Here is a 17,500-nt window from a genome sequence, read left to right on the forward strand (position 1 = left end):
TCACTCTTTTATTTTCAAAGTTCCAAATATAGTTCCAAACCCAGCCGGACGAGCACACGTCTTCGCGGTCCTTTCTTTTTTCCTCTCTTGGAAGTTGTGCTTATATACCGGTCCCAGCGTGCAAATTTATACCTCTGACCCCGAGTAGGATTGACATTTCTCGAAAGTAAAATCCGGTATGGAAAGCCGACTTGGTTTGCATTGGTAAAAAGCGGACATTTATATTAATAGAAGTATAATGTTATCCTGAGCTCGGGTGGCAGGGAGAAGGAGAGCCGGGTGAATAATGTATCTCCACGCAGATGCTAAACAGCCACGTTCATATATTCATTCATTAATTTATACTTTTGAAGACGTTATTAAGGTTTTCCATCTATTTGCCACAACATCTAAGATCGCCCGTTTAAATGCATTGTCTGTAGCGAAGAATTCCACACTTCCCTATTTTACACCTTCAACATGATACCGAAGTATAAAAATGTTCCGTTTTTTTTTTTTCCACGCAGACAACCTGGAAAATAAAGGGAGAGCGCCACAGTTGATTGTTGACGTCTGATTTTTTAACGCGTATAAATGATTGATTCCTCATCGGAGTGAGTTTGAGCCGAGTGGGGAGGGGAGCGGCGCCACGGCCGCGTCCCGCAAAAGTTTTTGTAAAAGTGGAGCAACACGCCCGCCGGACCCGCCAGGGCAGGTCACGCGCCAGAGGGCTCCTACGCGGCCTGTTAAATGTTAGCGATGATAAATAAACATAACTCTAAAGATCTGTCAGCTCCTGTTAGTGTGTCCCCGTAGCCGCGCTCCACTCCCCTCCCCTGCTCCCAGGGTAAGGAATATTTAATTAGCCATTGTTGAATGACATGAATAATCACAAGTTTCATTTCCTGCTCGCCACCAGCACACCGAGAGGGAAATGTGCATTGATTTTTTTGATTTTTTTAATATTTTCATACTAATTATATTTAAAAAGAAAAAGCAAAGAAAGAAAGAATTTTTACCGAAAGTTTTGAATTAAAATGATTCTTGCTCGGTGCTTATATAAAGACTTTTTCTGATCATGCTCTGAACAACATAGCAAGAGCACAAGCACAAGAGCAAATTATTAATATCCATTATAATAAATGTACCGTCTATCATTAAAGTTTTTATTATTATAATTGTTGTTTTATTTTTATTATTATTATTATTTTTTCTAATTTAAATAAACAACCAAGTAGGTTACATAATGTGGATCTACTGTATATCCTCCGTTCTCATCTTCGCGGGAAAGTATTTTGTCCTCTTGCTTTACTCTCGAAAACAAGTTCCATTGCAATATCTGCACTTCTGTGCGTGTGCATGTGTGTATCTGTGCACGTGTGTGTGTGTGTATGTGTATGTGTATGTGTATGTGTATGTGTATGTGTGTGTGTGTGTGTGTGTGTGTGTGTGTGTGTGTGTGTGTGTGTGTGCGCCACTCGCCTGTCCTCTCACACACCTGCCCATCGGAGCGCCGGACACCTGTTTGTTGGCATGGCGACATCTGCTCCTCTGGGACGACCAGGGGCATCTGCTCAGCAGATAGAGGAGTCGAACAAGGTTGCCCTTGGCAACGGGGTTCTGAGCAGGCCTTGGCACCAGTTCAAGGCACATTGGATTTAGATGAGCAGGATTTTTTACTGTATGGTGGAGCGCGGCGCTGCCCTGTTGCTCCTCGTGTCAAAGTCTCAGAAAGAACCACGCCCTGAAGGACCAACCTGCAGGTAAAAGGTAAAGAAAGGTTTTTCAAATATATATATATATATATATATATATATATATATATTTGGTTTTATAGCTATGTGTATCGTCTTTTATATACCACATGTACAAACTTTAGATATCAGCTGTAAAATTTTCAAAGGCCAGAATCCGGCGTCTCGCACTGGTGGAATGAAGTGAAGTGCAAGGAGCTTCACGTCTGGATTCTCTGGGCTCTCATCACCGCTTCGCGTTTGAACTTCTCCTCTTCTACCTCAACATCTGCCGCTTCAACCTGTTCCCGCTTCTCATCGCACGCTCCTAATTGAATTATTGGCGCCGTACCCAGCAGGAAATATTACTCTGCAGCCCAAAAAAACGTGGCCTTCAAACTACTATTGTGCTGTAAGTAATATTCCTATGTGACGAACAACACAGATTATTCTCTGGGACCAGATTTGGTGAAGATGCTGTGACGTGAAAGTGATTTGAAGCTCTGGCTGCTGTTCCACTGCCTCAGTGAATGGAACTTCAAGCTGATTTTTCACAGTAGCATGACGTTAACAAATATATTTATTTTAATAATAACGAGAAATTACAACATCACAAAAACAAGAAATAAAACCAGAACTCATGGTGAAGTTCTGGACTCATAGGGGGGAAGTAAAGCGGTGACTGTAGGTAAAACAAATACTGATAAATCATTTCTTGGTAAAAAATGTTATGTTATTTGTCATGTGTTTTTGTTATGTGTCAAAATGTGATTCCAATACCAACATACAATTCAATACCTTTCATAAATGACTTGAGTACATGCAGCTACAGCTTGTACCCATGTCTGGTTTGGACTAATGCAACAGTCATCTAAATTATTATTGACATGTGTGTGTGTGTGTGTGTGTGTGTGTGTGTGTGTGTGTGTGTGTGTGTGTGTGTGTGTGTGTGTGTGTGTGTGTGTGTGTGTGTGTGCGTGTGCGTGCACGCGTGCGTGTGTGTCTTATATTGATGGGTGACATGATTCCGGGACTCGTACATTGAGAGGAACGGGCAGAAATCAATGGACCCGCATGAGTATATTTTGTAATAATTTTACACAGTCTTCCGCCTGGTCATTGATTCGCATGCGGTTTTACCATCGCAATGTATTTATTTATCTGTTCCAAAACAGTCTCCTATTTATTGACCCTCCACAGCATGGTTCGGATTATGGGGGCCAAAAAAAAAAGGGGTAAAAGCAACAGGGCGGGGGTCGAAACATGTCCCTCCAACCCAATGCGATTTCAGACACCCCTAAAGCGGATCGTACCATTAAACTGAGCATCACCCCCAAGTTGATTGTCATTGTATAATTCACACTCTGCTGCTCCGCGGGCTGAGATAGCGCTACCATCACAGTTTCCAAACAGACAAAGTCAATTGCGTTTTTTTGTGTGTGTGTGTGTGTGTGTGTGTGTGTGTGTGTCGCGGAGGTGAAACTTTCCCGGATTCAGGAAATCCTAACGTCACAGAGGCAAAGAATCTCAAGGTGCCTGAACCTGCAGTATTCTCCTTTTTTTAACCTTCACTAAATGCTTAAACAGCATTTTACGCTCATTTTAGTCCCGATGAATACATTTTCCCGGAGTGAGTTTAATATCTTTTTTTTGCTTTATGTGCCACAGTGATGGATTATCTTGATTGTAGATCCCAGCGTTGACAAGAGAGGGAGGGCGCGCGCGGGATAAAGCCCCATTTTTTGGTGGCGTTTGTCCAACTTTCACAGGCCTATCAACGCAGGACAATAAATCTTGCGAATGCATATTTAACACTGAATCAATGCACACTGTAGCTTGAAGGTTAACCTGCTTTTTTGATTGAATTTGTTATTCAAATACAGGCCGCCCGCCGCAGCAGCCTTTTCACTGCACTTGACGACGACGCTTCGCCGGTTGCAGGGATACGGCATCGAAAGCTGTATGACGGAGAATTAAAGAGAATTCACACGCAGCCGCCACGCGTGGATCTCATTACAGCAACTGGAGTTATTATGAACATCTCTAGTCTGCAGTTTCAAATTGTTGACGATCGCGGAGGCAAACTGAGGGGCGTACACCTTCAAAGTCACCACCTTTTCACCAAGTTAATATAAGGTCTCTGGGGTCCCCAAAACATGTTTATTAAAAAAAAGAAAATAAAATGTTGCTGAAAATACCACTCAGGTTATGGATTCTAGCCATTCTAACATGCCTCTAAACCCTGTGTTTCAGTCCTCTCATGTTTCTGTGTCCGTAGCTTTAAATGCAGTGGAGCTGCTGCTAATTACTCTCCCGTTATTTAAGAGTGTTGATAAGATGGAGTTCATCTTACAGACATTCGACTAACAAACTAATACCGTCACTGTTATTGAGGACCCTGCGGCAAATAACATCAGTAACTTTCGAGAAAAGTGCATTACCTCAGCTGTTAGAGTTAGCTATTGCTAAGTTTCAAAAGAAACCCACAGCACAATTCATTTTTGAAATACTGACATTTCCCTCGTCGGCAATTTTGTCTCGGTTTGGGACGTCGACACGACATAGAAATAGTATTTATTTAATTATTTTATACGTATTATCTTTATGCTCATGACAGATATGGCATAGATTGAGACATTATGAGATGTGTTTCAAGTTATATAACTGACTTTATTTGGGTCAGTATTTACGTATACTTATGTAGGAATCTCAAATAACTTTTTTTTTGTTTGTTTTTGCTATTTTTTGTTTATTATTCAAGAGGTTTATTAATCAAGAGGTTTATTTGTCACATACATATACGTACGTTCATACATATATGCAGTGAAATGTCTTTGCAACGCAGCCAGAGATTATGCACAATAGTTACTGAACCGAACATAATAGCAAACCTAATTCCTACCTAGCAAATAAACTGAAACTAACTGATTCCTAGAACGTAATGCAGTTAGTGAATACAATAATATAAATAAAATTAAATAAAAATAAAATAAAACTCAAAAAGAAAATACAAAGTGGGGGTACAAAATAGAAGGGAATAGAGTTATGCATATGGGATAGGCTATTTGTATATACAGATATGTGTAGTAAAGTGCATGTGAATAAAGTGAGTTATGGAAATATATAGTACAGTATACAACAGTACGACACAGCATTTTCTATTGCCCAGAACAGCTGTGAAAATGGACAAATTCTTTGATAAAGGTCAATATCGAAAATGTATATATATATATATATATATATATGTAATTCCAGATGGAAGTGAAGGGGTTCGTCCTATATGGTCGGATCCCCAATATGAGATGGCTGGATCAACCATCCATCCTCTCTGGCTCTGTGAGATACTTTGCATCATCAGGCGTGGCAACAAAAAACACTTTATGGATCAAACGCAGCGGTGACTTTTCGGCTGCGAACCAGCCTGCAGGAGCCCCGCGAGCGCAGTGGGCGCGGCGTCGGGGGACTCGGAGGCCGCGCTCCCGTTAACAAGGTGCCTTGCTGTAGAATTAGAGCCGGTAATGACTTGAGCAGCGTATCAGCTGTGGCTGGGATGTCTGGAGTTTACGCTTTAATTAGGGATCGGCTAAAACAAAGCTCCCCGCAGCCCCCGGCCATATTTACTAATACTTACGCGCTTATATCTATTAGTGCCTGCGACAACACCTTGGGGGCCGTCGTGGCTGCCTTATCTCACTGGGTGTGGTGATATAAATGACACGCAGCAAGGATTTTACATATAAGAGCGTGTTGGGATAAAGGGAAGCCAGATCGCAGATTAAAGTGCAATTCAAACCATTTGAAACAATTGAAAACCGACCCAGGTGCATCCCTTTTAGACCGTCCTCTTTCTGTGGAGAACACCGTCATCGAGTTAAAAGCCGCGCACAGTGTCACCCGCCGGTGATTTTAAAATCACACCTAAACACCTGCAATCAGCCCAAATGACATATACATTTACAAAATGTCAACGTTTTGTTTTTTTGCGTTTCGTGTGCCGGGGGGTCACAAGTTCACCTTTCATGCTCGGCGGAGTTTCAAAGTCGTCCTCCTCACCGGGCTGCGGGGGAAGAAGCCCCTCAGACGGGATCTTTCTCAATCAGACGCTGATCAAGGACAAAGGCAGGTCGGACTCTAAATAATACATGACGCGCCTTCTCCCTCCCCCCTCCCCACCGGGAGAGCGGGCGGAGGGTGTGGGTTCAAACGTCTCTGGTTCAAACGCCCCGACGGCGTCCTGGCTCTTGCTTCTCAAATGCTGCCGAGACCTGGGAAATCCAGGAAGAAAACACGGGAAGGTACATGTTTCAGTCCTTGTTGAGCCGGTGTTAGATATTATCGCTGTTGTGCGATAAAATTGATTCAAAAAAAGGGATTGGAATCTGTGTCTGTTTCATATGTGGACACATTTCTCTGTTTCATATTTTCACTAAATATAATAATAATTGAAAATACTGTTAGGACTACTACTACTAGTGCTACTTCTATATCTAGTACTAAATATTATTCATTATCATTATTATTATCTGGAGAAGTAGTAGTGTAAAAATATATATTATTATTATGATAAGTAGTAGTAGTAGTATCAACATTAGTAGTAGTGGTAGTAGTAATAATAATAATAATACGTTTAAACAATAATAATAATAATAATAATGTTTTTGTGACTGTTACAGCAAAGTTTATGAGGATTCTGGTGCGCTTATTACAAATTGCATTTAAGTATTAAATTAAATTAAATTAAATTACATTAAATTAAATTGGAAGACAAATGTGGCCTCTCCGTCGTCGCTTTTTATGCATCGCTTGTGGAAAATGCTGCTGAGTTTAAAACTAACCTCAGCTCCCTCAGAGAGAGAGATAATCTTTCCTCCCTCATTGTTCTGATTCTGACTTACCACAGCACCTGGTCATTTGATTATAATAATAAAAAAAATAATAAAATTCCTCTATTTTGGATAAGACGCATTAAAGGATCCAAATTCCATAGGTCTCGCAGTGTTGCTGCTCTTTTTCCTGGTGATAAAGATTCAGCATGTTCCTTTAGTTCCAAGTGTAGCCATGTGTATAATTGCTCTGGGACTGGAAATGCTCCATGTGTGAATATAAAGGAAAGTCCATTTAATAGAAAACACTGTCCAAACAACACAGCTTCAATTTGTCTAAATGTCCCAGGTCACAGAAAAGCTCACAGAGGATGGAAAGCGGTCCATGATAGCAGCGCCAGGTGGGGAAAGTTAAAGGGGCAGAAGCTTGCGTGAAGGACCTTGAGAATGAAAATTAAATGGTAACACTTGAGAAACAATTCAATGCCCCTATTAATTGAATGACAAACTACTATTTGTTTTGACGGAGTTTGCGGCAATTCCGGGTCACACACTTTCGTCCTTGGTATGTTGGTTTGGGTCGAGTCGGTGAGATTCGAACGATTCATTTTGTTGATCTATATATTCAAAATTCAACAATACAATTTGATTTTAAGACACAGACAATGACAGGGCTCTTATTGTGAATGGTTTGTTATAAAAGCAGCTTTACAGTTGAAATAGCAATGGAAATATTCGGGCTGTAATGCTCATGGGAGAGAGTTGGGTCCACCATTAAGGATGGATTACTGAGGAGGTGAAAAAAGTAAATCACTGTGTATTTTGATATATAATAGAATTGTGTATTCTCCATATGACTGTATATACCTTCCGCCACACCCCTGGAAACATTTCAAGAAAGAGAAATAAACCGGCCCTTTAAAATCCAAGATGCCGCCAAGTTGACCATTTCATAATGTATTACAGGAATAAAGACATGCACTGATGAATATCCAAGAGAACTTTTGTTTCTTTGTTTTTCTTTTTGTTTCTTTGGGGTTTTTTCTTGTGCTGTTCATGGAACGCAGCAACCAAGGTGTTGGTGGGGGATGTGTGAGCGGGATAAATGTAAATGGCCCATTGATCGTACAGTCGAGTAACACAGAGCCTTATTGATCCGCTCAAAGCCAAGGGTCAATGTCAATGCCTCGACATTGGCCGAAAGCCGGGAAGCTGGCCCTCAGCCCTCATCACTCGACCTTCGACCCCCTGGGGTGGACTCTCCAGATGTGACCTGTGTGGGGTGTTGGGTCGTTGTCCTGGCAGAGACCCCCCCTCCACACACCACCACCCCCACCCCTCCAGCCCTCCAGCCAAGGGGGCATCTCCAGAGAGCCGCACAGGAAGAGGAGGTTAATACAAGTCAAAAAGGCATTTTGCAGCAGTGCTTTCTACTAGAAAGTTCCCCTGCACATACTCTCATTGCGCTTGTGTTTGTGTGTGTGTCTGTGTGTGTGTGTGTGTGTGTGTGTGAACAGAAGGGCAGTGTGTTAAGAAGCAGAAGATGCATGAGAGAAAATGCTCTAACAACCCTAAGACAGAGTTGTACGGTTGCTTACAGCAAGGCGCTATCGATCCGGTGATTTAATCACATACATGCACGCTGAACACACACGCACACGATCGTACACACTTACCGCTTCAGACTAGCACACACACACACACACACACACACACACACACACACACACACACACACACACACACACACACACACACACACACACACACACACACACACACACACACAAAGCAGTGTAGGTTTTGGTAGGTGATGGATCGCAGTATTAGACCACGGTGACAGCTCTGTTGCCTACTTTTGTTAATCAACCACAATGGAAAAGAAAAAATACAAACTGTTTTATTGCAGTGATTTATTAATTGCTACCGAATTTTATTAATGCTTGATTAATTATTGCCAAAGTGATTTCAAATGAAAACCCTGTAGTATATGAATCAATGGTGTTTGATGGATGTAATGGATCAATATGTAATTTAGCCTATATTTTGGTAATTGTGCATTGTGTGATCAAAGGTATCCACACATTACAGTATGGAACTGTACAGTATGGGTGTGAAATGCAGTGAATGCTCTTATTATAGCACTTTATATCACATTATAAGACACTCCATGGCGTTTTTAGGCCTTGTACAGCAGGAAGGTCAAGCTTTAATCGTGATTGTCCAGTGTAGGGTTTTTAAAGTTTGCCTCTTTGGATCAAAATAGTAGTTTTTCCATTTGTTTTGTTTTAATAGTTAATTGAATCACTTGCTTCTCTATATATCAACCTCCACTGATAACAAAAAATAAATATGATGCCACTTCTCTTATAGAAATCCAAGCTCATAATGGTATAAAACTTCTCTCCTCCCAGAGGATTTTGGGTTTGGTGCAGATAACGAGGTCAGAGGCATGATGTCATTACATTAATCACACTGCAAATCAGCCATTTCCTTACCGGTCGGTACCTCGGGCCCGAACCAGACGTGATCAATAGATCCTCAGACAGGTCAAGGGGTGAGAGGTCAGGGCCTGTGTGCATGTGTGTGTGTGTGTGTGTGTGTGTGTGTGTGTGTGTGTGTGTGTGTGTGTGTGTGTGTGTGTGTGTGTGTGTGTGTGTATTTGTGTATGAGTGTGTATGCGCGTATGAGTGTGTATGCGTGCACTTATGTGTGTGAAGGTCTAAATGGGGGCCGGTCAAAATGCTGAATCAGGGTCAAAAAGAAAAAGAAACCTCCCCCCTCCCTCCACTCACCCAAAATTCCAATTTCATAAGATAATTTATTTCCCTCTCTTTCTAAGAATGGGTTTTCTGTGTGTGTGTGTGTGTGTGTGTGTGTGTGTGTGTGTGTGTGTGTGTGTGTGTGTGTGTGTGTGTGTGAGTGTGTGTGTGTGTGTGTTTGTGTGTCAGAGATGATGTGAGAGAAACCAGCAAAGAGAGGGAGGAAAGAGGGGAAAGAAAGACAGGAAAAAAGAAAGAAAAAAATGAGATAAAGAATAAAAGAGAGAGAAAGAAAGAAAGAAAGAAAGAAAGAAGGAAAGAAGGAAAGAAAGAAAGAAAGAAAGACAGAAAGAAAGACAGGTGTTTGTCAGACATGATTTGAGAGAAACAGGCCAAGAGAGAGGAGGAACAAGAGAAAGAAAGAAAGAAATAGAAAGAAAATTAATAAGGAAGAAAGAAAGAAATACAGATAAAGGAAGAGGAAGGGAGAAAATAAAGAAAGAAGAAAGATAAGGAAGATAGGAAAGAGACAGAAATAATGTATGGTGTGTGTGTATTGTGTGTGTGTATTGTAGTGTGTGTGCATAGTGTGTGTGTGTGTGTATTGCTATGTGTGTGTGTGTTGTAGTGTGTGTGTGTGTGTGTGTGTTCGTGTGTGTGTGTGTGTGTTTGTGTGCGTGTTGCAGTGCATGTGTGTGTGCGCGTGTGTGTGTTGCAATGAGTGTGTGCATTGCAGGGGCTGGATGGATGGGGCCGTGGAGAACAGGGTATTGATCACTTGGAACCCTCTCTCGAGCCAATAAAAAAAAAAACCCACCTGGGCCCCTCTTACAACAGAAGGATCACCCTGCACCCTGCACCCTGCACCCTGCACCCTGCACCCTGCCCGTTCCAGAATACCCAAGTGACCCCCTGGATCCCGCCCGCCCCTTGGACTGCGTCAAAGAAGTAACACGGGTTAGGATCACACGGATCTAATTAGCGAAAACAGATCTTTTCCGTTGGCGCCGGGGAGAGCGCTCTCAATCACAACTTTGGACAGAAGGAGCCACAGTAGCAGTTTCATGCCTCTAATCATCTTATTCCGTGGCCCGAACATCCGTGTGCATACGTCCAGCGCCCTGTCCCGTCTCCAGTAGTTCCTCATTGTGCGCTCAGCGCCTTTATCAATCCACTGGCGCACGGAACAAAGACCCCTATGTTCAAACAGCAATTACTCTCTCATCTCTCGAGACGATCGGCCCGGGCCCTAATTGGATTGAAATTAAGCCTCAAATTTCCTTTGTTACGGCAAATAAAATACCCGGCTTTTTTATATTAAGATCCGATACCGGCCCCGGCACCGAAGGGCCGCTCGCCACCCGCTTTCATGTTCCCCACTCTTCAAACGAGGCGACCGGAGAGTTGGGATGCGGAGCCGTCATGGTGGACGGTTCAGCAACACCATCTGGCTCTGGAGTGGGGCGGGCCGGGGGTGGGGGGCGGCGGTGGTGGTGGTTCTATCCGGAGAATTGGATCGGTTAATTAAAAGAGCCCGGCTCTAATTTGATTGATCAGCTCCTTTCACGTGTGTGGAGGATGTTTGTTTGTGGGACTTCCCCGTTGGAATTGCGTCGCGCAGGAGGGGAAAATGCACACGGCTGAAGTGTGGAGGCAAAGTATGGGAGGTATGACGCGTCATCGCCTGTGTGATTATTTGACTCGATTTTTTTTTTTTTTTGTCAAACTCTTTGAATACGTAGCAGCTGTACGTTCCCCAGCAACGTCAACACTGAGAAATTATTTTCTTTGTGGTAAACTAGTAATTAAAATTTTTCCAGGTTCCATAAATTCGCTTTCTCTCCATTTTCAATTTGGCCGTCTTTAAATCTTTTATTTTTCGAGTGTGTAATAAACACACTGTCACTGTCCAATGCGTTGCTGACCCACCGCCGGTCATACCAGTTAAAATTCGCCCATCATGATCACACCATCATTCTAATGGTAGTGTAGGGTGTGTTGGCTCAGGGCTTGAAGAATAAGAAAATACGTATTTTTCACCTACAATCTAACCCCAATTTTACAAGTGAGCATTTCAAGCCCCCTCCGTGTTTCCAGCACTCGGTGTTTCACTCTGCAACGACAACAGCGATCGCTCCCCTTTTCGGCGCTGAAGCAGCTTCTTTCAATAGATCATGACTGTCAGGGGAAATATGATTGAAAGATTGATCGGCCGCCCGTGTCCCTCCCGGCTGCGTGCGGCTATCGCACAGGCGGGAGGGGACGAGAAGTCATCAATCAGCCAATCACAAATGCGAAACATTCAACCTTTGACCCGATCCCAGCTCCGCCTCGTCCAATCCGACAATTCTGGGTTCAAGAGACAAAAAGCGTGAAATTTACATCGAGCGACACGGTTTCATACGTTCTTGTGAGATTGTTTTGGACTCTCGTGATCCCGACCAAAGAATTCAGTGCCTGAAAACAGGGACGTTAAACCAGGCGGAGAAATGGTCGTAATTGACAGACAGCCGGTCATTATTCAGAAATAACCGACCATCGATTGTGGCTGTTGAACAATCAGAATCGAGTATGGGCTGAGTCGCGCAGTAAGAGATGATAACTGTTGGACAAATTACATATTCATACTTTCCGCACCGCCAACGGCTGGGGCCCATTCAGGGTCACGGGTGCTTTTCTTTTAAATGTATAATTCCCTTGTTTTTATCGCCGTTCAGGTGAGAGAAGTTTTCAGTTAAGCTAAGGAAATATTAGGTTAGGCGTGCAGGCAGAGAGCACTGTCAAAAATTGCATTTTTCCCGGAAGCCGAGTCTATAACCCTCTTCATTACATCTGCAAGCAAATTCCCGTAATTTATATTCAAAGACTGTGTTAACATTATGGATTTGAAGAGCAAAAGCAATTATACAGAGCCCCTCCATATCAATGGACCAAAGATGACAGTGCATTTGTGTGTGTGCATGAGTGTGCACGTGCTGAGTGAAGAAAGGCGGCGTTTTGGATTTTTTCATTACGCTGTGGTGCGATGGTATTGGGGGGGGGCTTCGGTAGTTGGAGAAGTTGGTGCGCGGAAAGGTAATTGGTCGCCAGTGAAGGTGGGAGTCTCGACTCCCACCTTCACTGGGGGAAGTTCGCACTTCCCTTGCCTCTCGGAGGATCCGGACCGCTCCGGTCTTCGCCGCGCGGGGGGGAAGACCGGAACAGTTGCTCCGGGGTTTTGTGAGTGAATTAATCACGATGATTAATTGGCCTTCAAGTTAAATATCCAGTGAGTGATGTCAGACTGCCAGACATCGGGGGTAAATTGACAGGCCTTTAAAGAGAAGCAGATTGATTTACACGGGAACTAATGAATCCCCCTCCACTTAGACGGGGAGGAAAGATAAACAAATCTTTCCTTTCTCCTTCTGTTTGGTCTTCGAGTTGCTCTCTCGTGTAAAACTGTGATTACAGTTTCTGGAAGGGAGGGATAAATTCCCTTCCTTCATCGTCTGGGTTTCGGTGCGGGGATACGATGTTCGATGTCACGATAACGTTTTTTTGGAGTCAGTTACTCTCTGCCAGTTATCATTAATTGCCTCTTCAGGAAAACATAAAGGCAGTCCTACAGTCCAACCTGTTTTTAATAACTGTAGTGGCTGGTGGTAGGGGTAAGAATTAAGGCTGCGAAGCTGCTGCAAGGTGTTTCTTCTTCCATCTGTTTAAGAAGCTGTACACCAGGTTGGACCAACAGCACCGGAAGACTCAAGATAATTTGTTCACTATTTGATAAATATTTAAATGGAATATCAATAACATGTGAGCATTCCATACTCAAAATCTGTTTGTATGAAATTATTATTATTATTATTATTAATAATAATAATAATAATAATAATAATAATAATAATTGACGCTCTCAAAAAACAGGATTCACGCTCTCAAAAATGTTCTACTTTGCATTTTCTTCCACTCATTTGGGAAAAAATGCAGATGAAAACTTTGTATGAATTTTTTTTTTGTTTGTTTGTTTTGACATTTTCTGCAGATAAAAATTTAAATGTGAAATCGGTGTTGCATGAAGGGGTCATGGCTGTTGGAGGGCAGGCGAGAGCAGCGGTTGTGTTTTGATGTTCAATGCTACCTGTTCTCCCTCGCTCCCCCTCCCTCTCTCTCTCTCTCTCTCTCTCTCTTTCTCTCCCTCTCCCCCCTCTCTCTCGCTGTCCCTCTCCGTCTCTCCCCCTCGCCCTCTCTCTCCCTCTCTCTCCCCTTCACCCCCTCTCTCTCCCTCTGTCCCTCTCTCTCTCCCTCTCTCTCTCTCTCTCCCCCTCCCCCTCCCTCTCCCCCTCTCTCTACCTCTCTCTCTCCCCCTCACACTCTCTCTCTCTCTCTCTCTCTCTCTCTCTCTACCTCTCGCCCCCCCCCCCCCCCCCCCTATCCCCCCCGCTAACGCCCCCCGAGCCCCTCTGATCTGCTCTGCAGCTCATTAAAGCACCCTCTCCACCTCCACATTAGCATCAGAGTCATGGTCAGACTGCTTTGTGTTACGGGGGTGGAAAAACAATATCAATAACAACAACAAAAACAATGCTCGCCTTTAGTCCGCGGAGGAGAGGAGGAGAGGAGGAGAAGAGGTCTTTGATAAGGCACATCAAAGAGAGGTAAAGTAGACTTTGAGTCTTCGCCGCGTGCATGCCAAGGTTGGCTCTGATCCCGCTGCCGGGTGCTGCTGGCAGTCGGGCGAAGCTTGACAGCACCGGGTGAGGAGCAGGGTCGGCAGGACAGGTTGACAAGGAGAAGGAGTCAAGCGTTTCAAAGGATCAAGTGGTTGATTCGGCCATTTCTGGATCGTAGCGTCCGTCGGCGACGTGCGCGTGCGCGAGGTCAAGCTCTCGCAAAGTCACAACTCAACATTTGTTTAATGCTGCTAAAAAAAAAAAAAAGAAAACATCTGGCGTTGAGTCAACGCGCCGAACAATAAAAGACTCAAAGCCTCGGCGCTGCGGAGGTCTGGCGGGCTGGCGAATAAGCAGCTGAGGTTTTGAAACGAGTGTTGACGTGAAATCAAGGAATCGCTTTGAGAATTGAGCTTGAATTGTCGTGAACGCAGGCGGACGAAAGCCCCCCTGGGCACTGGACATCCGGAGCACAGAGGGAAATTCAGGAAATCAAGAAAAAAAAGTGCGAGGTAATGGCACCTTGTATGCCGTAGCACTTCAGTGAGTCACATTAGGAACCAAAGGTAAAAGAAAACACCTTCAGGTTGGTCCTCTAACAAGATATTAACACTGTTGTTGTAATCTAGAAATAGAAACAATCCTCCCTCCGCCTTATTACACTCGGGCGGAGTGTGATGGGCGCTATGTCGGAGTGAAACTCCCCTTAGTGAGCGGCAAAGAACTGTTAATTCCAAAACCGCACGCCATCATTATTAACCTGCTGTGTTTAAGAGGGCACTTTGGATTCATTTCATGAAATACGCCGTCTTGACTCGTGTTGCGGTCGGTCCGACGCAGTGGTTAGAAAAACCCTCCGCAACGTCTGACGACTCGAGCGAGCGGCTTATCTCGGCGCTGCCGTATTCAAATCGCGAGAGGATGTATCGGGCGTAATCGAGCCAAAAACATAACTGAGTGGAAATGCCGGCGCGCCCGCTCTGGCCCAGCTGAATAATCACAGTGTGGGTTTTTATTTGCATTCCCGTCACCGTGCTTGTTTGGATGTGACCCTCTTCGCAACAGCTCGCAGCTCAGTCCCGCACATCTGACGCCCAGGACACAGAGGCATCATCTAAATACCGACTGCTGCTGTGATTACTCATAATTGGTTTAAATGGACCCGTGGTAAATAGCTTTAATAGTTGTTTTTCGTATTGAGGGTCTCAATGAATTGATTCAAATGAGTGTTTTGTGCGCACAGAGCGTGCTGGAACTCCCGAGATGCCAACTGCCACACGTATCGGCAGTTACTTAATTTTTCTTCATTTGATATTTCCTACTTTCCTTCCAGATCCACCTGAGAAATCTCCCGAACTACAGAGGGCCTCTGTAATGTGAAGGCCCCAGATGGGGGGCTTAAGAGAAATCTGTCCATTCATGAAGGGCCCAAGGCCAGCCAGAATCGCACTGACCGGCCGGGCCTTTACGGACGCCCACTGTTTGACTTGGCCCGCGCCCGGCTTTGGGCACAGGGCTACAGTTGTCCGTGCCCACAGCCTGCAGAGCTGGAGGTATTTCCTGAGCGAGTTTCCCGATCACTTAACTGTGTTATTTAAAAGAGGGTAAGCGAATGTCTGAAAGAGAAGAGAGCGAGAGAATGAAAGTCGGTACATGCCACCGGGGAAGGACGTGAGGAGGTGGACGTGGTTTTTCTAGCAGCCGTACTCCATCCATCCGTTCTTTGTAGCGTGGGACATGGGATCTCCCACTCTTCTTGTCTTCCAAAGCTCCCGTTCCCAACCTGCACGGGGCCTACAGAGATGGCAGGGGCGTCCTGAGGTCTTGGATGATTTGAGGCACATTTTTTCCAAAAGGTCCGGTGTTGGATTCAAAAATCCACATGAGCGTTGGTTCAAATATGAATTTTAACCAGAAACAGAAAACAGAAACAGTCTTTATTCGTCACGCAACACACCACACTACAATACATGCTTGCACACACACACACACACACATGCACATGCTTTGATGGTGGCCGGTGAAATGGATCCTCTGCATTTGACCCATCCTGGCTTGTCCTTCCTCCGGGGGCACAGCCAGGAGCAGTGGGCAGCATACGTGGACGTGCCCGGGGACCAGGTGATAAGTGTCCATCGCTGGTCAGACGATGATGTGTGCATGTTTTTGGTGGGGGTCCTTTCTGACGTGGGGTGGAGGAAACCCCATGTGAGCACGGGGAGAACATGCAAACTCCACACAGAAAGGCTCCTATTTGGGAGATAACCCGCCGAAGCACGGTGCCAACAGCGCCCCAGGTGGGAATCTAACCCAGGACCTTCTTGCTGTGAGGCAACCAAATCCATGACAATGATGTTTAATGTATCGTATGCCCTAAAAAACCTTGCTCCCTCTACCATACACATACATGGAAGAAGGAAAAAAGTATTTTAAATAGGGGCTCTCAGATCGAATCAGGTTTGATTTTGGGGGATCTTCGGGAACCCCTGATCTAAAGAGTGACTCTCAGGACAAAACAGCGAAGGAATGCTGGAAAAGATGGTTTAAAGGAGGGGGAAATGAAATGAAAGGCCCTCCAGCTTCCTGTCCTCCAACCCAACCCTCTGCATGCTTTTCATTCGAAGACGCAACATCGCCATAAGTGTATATTTTGACCATCAATATATGCCAAACCCGAGGATCCCTTATTTTCTCCCAATTTCCTGTCCGTCACTTTGATGACAGTCCAGATAGTTATGTTACATGTCCTCCCCCATCGCCGTGTTTTCTTTAGCATTAATATTCAACGCGACCCCATGCTTGAAGCACACCATTATTCGAAAATATCAAACCATTATGCTAATGTCTGCAGACACTCAAAACTTCGCAAAAGCTCTGCACCTGCGCACACCTGTATCTGCTCGCGCACGCAAACACGCGGATGCACACGCACAGACACACAAACATGCGGGCGTGCAAGCCCACAGAGAGAGAGACGGACGGAATGTAAGAGGGAGAGGAAGCGTTGACGGCTCGGTTAATTTGCCTGATGCATTTCTGAAGCCATTCCTTGTCACTTTGGCCACTGTGAAATTATCTGTTGGGATTAATGAATCCCAATTTCACCCCCTCTCCCATTCGCCTGCACTCACACACACACACACACACACACACACACACACACACACACACACACCGAATACACGCACGCGCGCGCACGCGCGCGCACGCATGCACACACGCGCCCATACACACACACATTGCATACACACACACACACACACACACACACACACACACACACACACACACACACAAACACACACACACACACGCACACACACGCACACACACCCTCTGATTCACACATAATGGACCACCCCACAACAACGTTTAACCAGTGAATCGCTCTTTTGGATATCATCATTTATGGCACAGCAGGGGGTGATAATTGACTGTTCTGTTAAACCGAATGGCCCCAATTCTTCTCCATTCCTCATTCCATCACTTCCCTCCCTCTAATTGCCTCTACATTAAGCAAATTTAACAGATGGGTAACTGGCCCCCAA

This window comes from Zeus faber (assembly GCF_960531495.2).
Source record: "Zeus faber genome assembly, chromosome: 18".
In the NCBI taxonomy this organism is placed as follows: domain Eukaryota; kingdom Metazoa; phylum Chordata; class Actinopteri; order Zeiformes; family Zeidae; genus Zeus; species Zeus faber.